Raw genomic sequence first — 9,341 nt, 5'->3', positions numbered from 1 at the left:
CGGAGACTGAAGAGAGCTAGAGAGTTCTGAACGCTGTCTCCGTGTAAAACATTCTTCGCCGACTCCGTCCACACCTTTGGGAACCCCTGGACCCCCGGGGCTGGACGCCGGCACCAAACTCCATTCTGTCCCCAAAGTTGGGAACATAGAACATGGGCCAATTCATTGCTCATAAATAATCACAATGATAGCCCTTTTGTTTGTTTGACTTGTATTGTAAGCTTTCGAGCACTCAGCTGTATGACTGTGTCATCTTACAAAATCCTTTGAGGCATGTGTGGCACTTGGTCCTACATCTTTCTGGCCTGTGAGGAAGCTGAGGCGCGGCTTGGTTGGTGATGGGCTCACAATGAAGAGCCCTATTCGGATGCCCAGCCTCCACTTGTGAGCCCTGCTACCCCAGGGTGCTCCTCCTATGCCCCATGGAGCCCCTGTGACAGGGGTTTAGCTAGAACTTCTAGACCCCCCCCCCATTAGTAAATCTGAAAGAGCACCCTCGCCCTGGAAAGTTGAGGGGCCCCGTGGGAGTAAGAAGAAGCCTCTGCTCCTCTCCCCGCAGCTCTCTGCGAGACCAGGGCAACAGTCCTGAGCTTCCGTCGGCTGAAACACCGATGTGAGCAAGAGGGACTCCTCGCAGACTCGGGGGGTGGCTGAATGGGGACAAGGGCAGTGTCTAGTCGCTGAGTACATACCGTTGGCTGAATGTGTGTCCTTTAATGTGATTTCCACACTTGGCTCTTGGGAGCCCCAGCTTCCAGGCCCCAGAACGTTCTAGGGCTCCCTCTGGCTAACCCTGAGCTGAAGGGTTATTATGATTTTTTGTTTGGTTTGTTTGGTTGATTTTGCCTTGTTTCGGGGACAGGAGAAGGGACCTTTTTGAAATAAAGTATGATCTGCAGTAGCCATTCTTGCTCCTGACGTTTAAAAATAAGCTCACACCTGGGTCCTCCCCCAGAGACTCACTTTAATTGGGCCCAAGCGACACTTCCCAAAGCCCCCCAGAGAGTCCCACGTGCAGCGCGGGCTCAGAGCGCGGTTCCAGGAGATGGTGACGGGCGGGTTTTGGAGACGCTCCCGAGGGGAGGTCAGAGCACGAGGCAGAAGCCCCGCGTTCAAAACCTCCGAGTCACAAGGCGAAGAAAACACAGCCGCTGAGAAATGGCGGTTCTGAAAGGGCCTCGGCGTCGGGTGGGAGGATGAATGCACAGAACTGACCGGTGGGCTCAGCTCTCTGCTCAGGGAGGCTACAAAGAGGCAAACGCCACACACTGTGCTCTGGAGGGAGGGACATGGCCCAGGCAAGGGAGCAGGAGGCAGAAGAGAACCTTTTGTACCAGACAAAACAGACCAAAGCAGACGCTAAACAAAGGCTACATGTGGCCAGAAACAGCCAGGCCCCAGCAACCCCACTGTGGGTGTTTATTTGCAGAAACTCAAAACACTGAATTGAAAAGACAGAGACATCCACAGGTTCATCGCAGCATTATTTACAATAACCAAGAGATAGCAGCAACCTAACTGTCCATCAACAGATGAACGGATAAAGAAGCAGTACCGCCCTGGCCGGTTTGGCTCCGTGGATAGAGCGTCGGCCTGCGGACTGAAGGGTCCCGGGTTTGAGTCCGGTCAAGAGCACGTGCCCGGGTTGTGGGCTCGATCCCCAGTGTGGGGCCCACAGGAGGCAGCTGATCAATGGTTCTCTCTCATCATTGATGTTTCTATCTCTCTGTCCCTCCCCCTCTCCCTTCCTCTCTGAAATCAATAAAAATGTTTTTTAAGAAAATAAATAAATCAATAAAATGTTTAGCTCAGTGCCTGATAACAAACAACACAAACCCAGTGCGCTCTTGTATTTATTGTGCTCAGGCTCCGGGGACCAGATCATTCACTTCCTTTGTCTCCATGTGCTTGGAAGTTGCCCCATAAAATTGGTTTTGGTTTTCAGTTCGGTGAGAAGTTAATTGCTGGAGACATATCATAGAAGCTTCATTGACATTCATAGGCCCTTCCCCTGCTTCATTTTAGGAAAAACGACTTTATTGTGGTAACATTCACACAGTTCACCTATTTAAAGTGTGCAATTCAATGACTTTCATTGTAGTCAGACTGTGCAACCATCACCACAATGAATGTTAGAGAATTTCAATCGCTCCAGAAAGAAGCCTGTACCCAGTGAGCAGTGGGAGAGGGGAGGGTATCTAACACAAACAAATTTGAAAACAACACACAAATATTTTAACACAACGAACACAATAAAATCCAGTGAGCCCCGTTTCAAATCGGTAGAGTAATACTCTATGTGAAGAAAGGAGCATAGCATTTCTTTTGACAAATAATGCCATTATCATGTTATCATTCTGCTTGGCAATTATCATAAAGCATTCATTATCCTTGATTTAATAATGTTCTTCTGGGAAGTACATCTTTAGGAAATCACTCAAACTAGCCAAAACAATTTTTTAAATATATATTGTATTGAAGGGAGAGGGAGAGATAGAAACATCAATGATGAGAGAGATTCATGGATCAGCTGCCTCCTGCACGCCCCCTACTGGGGATAGAGCCTGCAACCTGGGCATGTGCCCTGACTGGCAATTGAACCGTGACCTCATGATTCATAGGTCGACGCTCAGCCACTGAGCCAGGCCAGCTGGACCAAAACCATTTTTTGGGAAGAGTCTGCTTACGATTAGGATGTAAAAGACCACGACAGGTTTCCACTCCCCCTGACTCATAAGTTACCCAATAAGCCAGAAATTCACACTTTGGTTTAAAACCATCATTTTGGGACAACCCTGTTTCACAGGTTCAAGTCCATGTAAAGGAACGAGCCTACGAGGTTTCCACTCCCCCTGACTCATAAGTTACCCAATAAACCAGAAATTCACACTCTTGTTTAAAACCATCATTCTGGGACAACCCTGTTTCACAGGTTCAAGTCCAAGAATGAACCTACCCCGAGACAGACTTCCCAGAGAGATGAACACTGTTACCTGGTGCACTTGCTGAGCTGGGGACACGGTCAGTGGAGGAGCAAACCTCGGAACGAGGACACTCTGTGCTCTAAGTAAGAGGAACCTGCCAGCCTTTGTTGGACCTTGGAGCTGAGGTGAGGGCTTTGCGTCTGAGGAAGCCTCTTTCCTCCAGCCACGTATTTCACTGAGTAACCAAGCCTTGGGTCAGGCCTGGAAGTGGACAGATTGCTTACCTTGCGATCTCACGGTTTAGAAGTCTCTCCTCGCTGTGCTCTGAGCTCAGACATCTGCCCTCTCCCGGGCACGAAGCTGTGTGGTCCCCCTGCCCCATGGTCCTGCCGTGCCTAGAAGGCGTGATAGTGCTGACAAGGATGTGGAGCTACTGGAACGCTCACGCATTGCTGGTTGTAACAGGAATGATACAGTCACTTTGGAAAATGGTTGAGCCATTCCCAATAAAGTGAATCATGCATCTACCCTCTGGCCCAGCAATCCTGCTCCTACGTAAACTGAAAACCTGTGTCCACAAAAAGACTCGATGAGAATGCTGGTAACAGTTTTACTCATGATCTCCCACAACTGGAAATAACCCAAATAACAAGAACGGCTAAACAAATTCATACAATGAAATATTGCCCAGCCCTAGCTGGTGTGGCTCAGTGGATAGAGGGTAGGCCTGCAGACTGAAGGGCCTCGGGTTCGATTCTGGTCAAGGACACATGCCTGGGTTGCGGGCTTGATCGCCAGAAGGGGGCGTGCAAGAGGCAGCCAATCAATGATTCTCATCATTCATGTTTCTCTCCCTCTCCCTTCCTCTCTGATATCAATAAAAAATATTGTTTTAAAAAAAGAAATACTGCCTGGTGATGAAGAGCAAACTACAGATACGGACAATGTGGATAAATGTAAAAAATATTATGCTGGGCCAAAAAAGCTGGACACAAGAATACATACTGTAGGATTCAGTTATATCTCATTCTAGAACAAACCAAAGTAATACATGGGGATAAGAAGTGGACAAGGGCCTCGGGCTAGGCAGAGGGGTAGGAGCAGGGTGGACTGATGGCACATGCACTCAAGGGAACTTCGTTAGGTGATGAACATGTTCTGTATTTGTATTGGTGACTATGTGGACGTGTACATTTGTCAAGACTCACTGGTCTGTGTAATTAAAATGTGTGCCTTTTATTATGTGTAAATTAGATCTCAATAAAATTGATTTCGAAAGGAAACATTTACTTACAAACTTAAATAAATCTTCTAAAGCAGGGGTCCTCAAACTACGGCCCGCGGGCCACATGCAAATACAAATATTGTATTTGTTCCTGTTTTGTTTTTTTACTTCAAAATAAGATATGTGCAGTGTGCATAGGAATTTGTTCATAGCTTTTTTTCAAACTATAGTCCGGCCCTCCAACGGTCTGAGGGACAGTGAACTGGCCCCCTGTTTAAAAAGTTTGAGGACCCCTGTTCTAAAGAGTTCTTTGCTGGCCCTATCTGGTTTGGCTCAGTGCATAGAGTGCCAGCCTGTGGACCGAAGGTTTGGGTTTGATTCAGGTCAAGAGCACATATCTCGATTGCAGTCTCCTCCCTGGCCTGGGCCCAGGTCAGGGTGCGTGCAGGAGGCAACCAATCGATGTGTCTCTCTCACATCGATGTTTCTCTCTTTCTTTCCCTCTCTCTTCCACTTTCTCTAAAAATCAATGGAAAAATATCCTCGGGTAAGGATTTTTATTTTTATTTAAAGAGTTATTTGCTGGAAAATATTGATTTTGGTGTTTTCCAGCATGGCAAAACAAAGAAACTGAAACAGGCTATACAACTAGCAGGTGGGCAATAGTGAAGTCAAGTGCAGGTGCCTCCGTGCGAATAGCACCGGTGCTCAGGGTAGTTAACATTTCTAATTATTAAGACCAAGGAGCCCTGGCTGGGTAGCTGGTTGGTTAAAGTGTGTCCCGATATGCTAAGGCTGCAGGTCCCAGCCCTGGTCAGGGCACATACACGAATCAACCAATGGCCCTGACTGGTTTGGCTCAACGGATAGAGCGTCGGCCTGCGGACTCAAGGGTCCAAGGTTGGATTCCGGTCAAGGGCATGTACCTTGGTTGCAGGCACATCCCCAGTAGGGGGCGTGCAGGAGGCAGCTGGTCGATGTTTCTCTCTCATCAATGTTTCTAACTCTCTATCCCTCTCCCCTCCTCTCTGTAAAAAAATCAATAAAATATATTTTAAAAAAAAGAATCAACCAATGAACGCGTCAATAAGTGGAACAACAAATGGAGGTTCTTCCTCCCCCCCTCCCCTTTCCTCTTTCTCTCTAAAAAAGTAATAAAATAAAAAATATATTCTCTTTAAAAAAGAAGACCATGTAGCAGCATGACAGATGTTTAGGGTATAAACAGGAACACTGAACTAGAAAACTCACTAAGAAACTGGCATGTTGTGGATGGTTGGCATTGAGATTAATGGCACTCATAAACCCAAGCTTTACAATCCTCGAAAAAATCACAGTTGTCTGTGATTTTTAGCTGATTCCACACTTCACCGATAATGTGCAAACAAAATAACCATAATAATAAAATTATTCTGCCAGCAGAACGAAGGTAGTCAAGTAGATCGAGCCTAAGTGATTACATTTGTGAAAGTTTATCATCATTTTTTCTCAGTAAGAGTAATAAAAGCTTTTGTGGAAACTTGGCCTACTAAGGAAACTTCTTCATTTCTAGACTTATAAATATTAATATTTGTTACATATTTTCCTACTCTACTGTATTACTAATTAAAGCAAGTAGCATAAAATTTACATTTCTGGGCATCATTCTTTACATAAATAATACGTTTAATGTTTAGCAAACTCTTCAGATCATGTATTTTATTACTGTATTGTTTATTTTCAAGTGTAGCACCAGCCAATATTTGTGAAGAAATGTCTTGATATGTTATTATTTCTCAAGTTTTCTTAATATCTAATATTATAATAAAACTTTAGGAAGATTGAGCCAGCATTCTACAACTTGCAGTAAATTCATGTCTGTTATAAACTATTTCTAGGTTTCAAATCCCCCCCCAACCAAAACATTTTTAAGAAAAATTTAGAAAATACATGTGAGGTTACAGTTCCTAGTACTATATTGTCATAAAACCCAACTTTTTAGTACAAAAATATAAATTAAACACACCCACCTGCATTTTAAGCCTGCTCGCCATCAAACAAAACGGTGAGAAAGACGACGGTAACGTCTGCGCGGATTTGGGCCTGGGAGTGCTCCGCAGGAACTCGCCTGCTGAGGGTTGTCAGTCTCCCCAGAAACAGGGCAGATGCTGAGTTCTGTTCCGTCGTTTCTGGACCTGCAGCCTGGTGGGTGCAGGACGCGGGGCTGTGCTTGCAGAGCCGCCGGGGCGAGACGGGGGTGCACGCGAGTCTGGTTGCACTTGGGATTCAAGGGCAGAGCTAAAGAACTCCGGGTGCGAGCTCCTGTGGGAGCCCCAGCGTGAGGCCCCCCCCGCTTTACACCTGGGAAGGGGGCAGCTGGTCTGGGCACGGCAGCAGCTGTTCAAGGTAAAGGTGGTTAAAGGGTAAAATCAGACTGCAGGTGGCCCCTGCCGTGGAGAGAAAGAGAAATCCTGGGATTTCTTAAACCTGAGGTTGTTTCTCACTGTGGCCGTTGGTGTCTCTAGAACGGTTTCGTTTAGTGAAACAGACGGTGGCCGGTTCTGTTTCTTCTAATGACACACTCAGGCTCCTTGGCGGTCCCCACCGCGTCTCCCACGGTGAACGTCTTGGCGAGTGAAGGAGCACTACCGCCTGGACGACTTCAACCCCATCCTCAGCTGCCAGTTCCCCAGGGGCGATCCGCTGTGGCTTCGATCAAACAGGTTTCCCATGCTTACCTTTACTTTGAAAGTCAAAGAAAAAGACAGTGGTTAATAAGATCTATGTAAAGTATATAGATTTATTTTTTTTATGCGGCAGACTTTCCTAAAGAACTGAAGTGTTAAAATTAAACTTTCAGAGTGGGTGGAGCCCTTCTTTTTATTTGTTACATGTGACTTCATACACGGTTCCCGAGAGCAGATGAGGGTCTTAGACATGAGTGTGTTTGCAACGGCAAAGTTCCTAGACATGCAGTAGTGGACAGGGGAGAGTGTTAAGTTAATTTGGAGAAAATGAAGGTAGGTGCAGCCCAATGGCTTTTTTTTTTTTTCTAATTTAACTTAAAAATTCCAGGGATGGTGGAAAAGAGCACATGCTACCGCCGTGTTCAGAAGATTTAACCTTCTGTTCCTTGTGAACATGGTAGGACTCAGATTCACCCGTGTACGTTACGAACGGTGAGAGTCCTCTTTGGATTGTAATGTATTTTTCGTCGGTATAAAGAAAGCTGTAACTGCCGTGTCGTGTATTCATTCAGCTCAGTCAAAAATATCTCTTGAGCACCTACCGGATCCCATGCACAATGCTAGGCTGTGAGGATAACATGGTGAGTAAAATTGATAAGTGTTGTCTGTAACAGTGGTTATTAATTCAGCCTCACTCAATGTCAAGCTGTGACAAATGGTAGGAAACCCAATACCAGGACCTCGATGAGCGTTCATCTGGTCTGGAGGTCTGAGCTGGAAGGGTGGCGGACACAGTTCAGCAAAAAGCAGGCAACGCGAAGGTGCCGAGGCCTGGGGGTGTGGGACTCTGAGGGAACTAGAAGCTGGTCGCAGGCTGGTGTGTGGGGCTTTATTAAGGTTTTGCTTGGGAATGTGGCCTTGGGAAACCATTGGAGGATGTAAGCGGGGAAGTAAAGAAGATTTATATTTGTAAACAACCACTCTAGACACTGCTTTCGAAGACAGCACAGGTGACTTCGATGGCCAGGTCATCTGTGCTAAAGCCTATAGCTCAAGTCTAAGTCATTGGCAATGCCCAGCTGCTTTAAAATATGCTGAGTACTTAATAATACGTTGAGATGGCGAAGTGTTTCCAATGCTTGCTACTATTTGAGAGTAGTTACAAAAGCATGAAATGAGGAGTCTGTCACAATGTCAGGGTCACTCTGTCGCCAATGCAAAGGTGCCCTCATTGGCATTCGAGCATGGATGGTATGTATGTGCTCACAATGCCAGCCAGCCGCTTCTCTGTCCACAAAAAATAGGGCCAAGTCAAAGTCAGAGGTGCACAATGGCCTCCACATTTGCCACAGGCTGTGTTCTTTTTATTTTATTTATTTATTTAAAATATATTTTTATATATTTCAGAAAGAGGAAGGGAGAAGGAGAGAGAGATAGAAACATCAATGATGAGAGAGAATCATTGATCAGCTGCCTCCTGCACAGCCCCCACTGGAGATGGAGCCCGGATCTTGGGAGGGCAGGTGCCCCGACGAGTCATCGAACCTTGACCTCCTGGTTCATAGGTCGATGCCGCTGGGCCCACAGTCTTTATTCTGACCATTGAAAACAACCTGGAATAGGTGAGGTATGATTCTTTCCCTTGTGAATTACAAAGCTGTCATTTTGTTGACGTTATGACGACATGCGTTCTAAGAGAGAGCCTGAGCAACTGAAAGAAGTTCTGTAATACAATTTCAAGATTTTATGTGGAATCACCAATTCCCTTTCTGTGTTCCCCTTCTTCCTCTTCTCTCTTCTCCCTCCTTTATCCCCCAGGCATTTTCCTTGTGAAATTTTTCCATTGAGCAAAAAATGTGGATACAGTCAGACTTTCAGGACTGTTCCGTGGAACTCTGTTTCCACAAATCTATGTGCTGGTTTTTTCCTCGTCAGCCCTGACCCACAGTCTCACTTGGAGTCTTATGACCCACAGGACAATTATGCTCTGTTACGAGGGTGCCTCGTGTGTCCTTGTCCTCACAGATGTCAAGAGAAAACCATTTGGAGTAACACCATGATATTTTCAAACAATTATGAATGCATTGTTATGGAAAATTATTACTGGCAAAAAGAAAAAGTAATGCAGTCAGAAATTCTACTCATCTGGGAGGAAGTCCACACTTCGGAGGTACCACAAGTGAAACTGCTCTACTATCACATCTTTCCATCTGGAGCTCCGAAGGCATTTAATAAACAGGAAGGTAATTTCAACAAATACACTTTATAATGGAAAATGATAAAGACTGTGATCATTTTAAGATCAAAAAGAGTCAATGATACAATTGGAAGAGACTAAATATGTTCTAATGTATAACCAAAGTAATTCTTTTTATTGCACATTGCAAATGATAACCATTTTCACTGAAAATGACACAGGGACATAAACTAAAGCTATATTAGAAAATTTAAAAAGAACTTAATGGCCCTAGCTGGTTTGGCTCAGTGAATGGAGCGTCGGCCTGCGGATTCAAGGGTCCCAGGTTC

The sequence above is a fragment of the Myotis brandtii genome, unplaced genomic scaffold (assembly GCF_000412655.1).
Source record: "Myotis brandtii unplaced genomic scaffold, ASM41265v1 scaffold384, whole genome shotgun sequence".
NCBI lineage: Eukaryota > Metazoa > Chordata > Mammalia > Chiroptera > Vespertilionidae > Myotis > Myotis brandtii.
Note: the sequence above shows the minus strand (reverse complement) of the source record.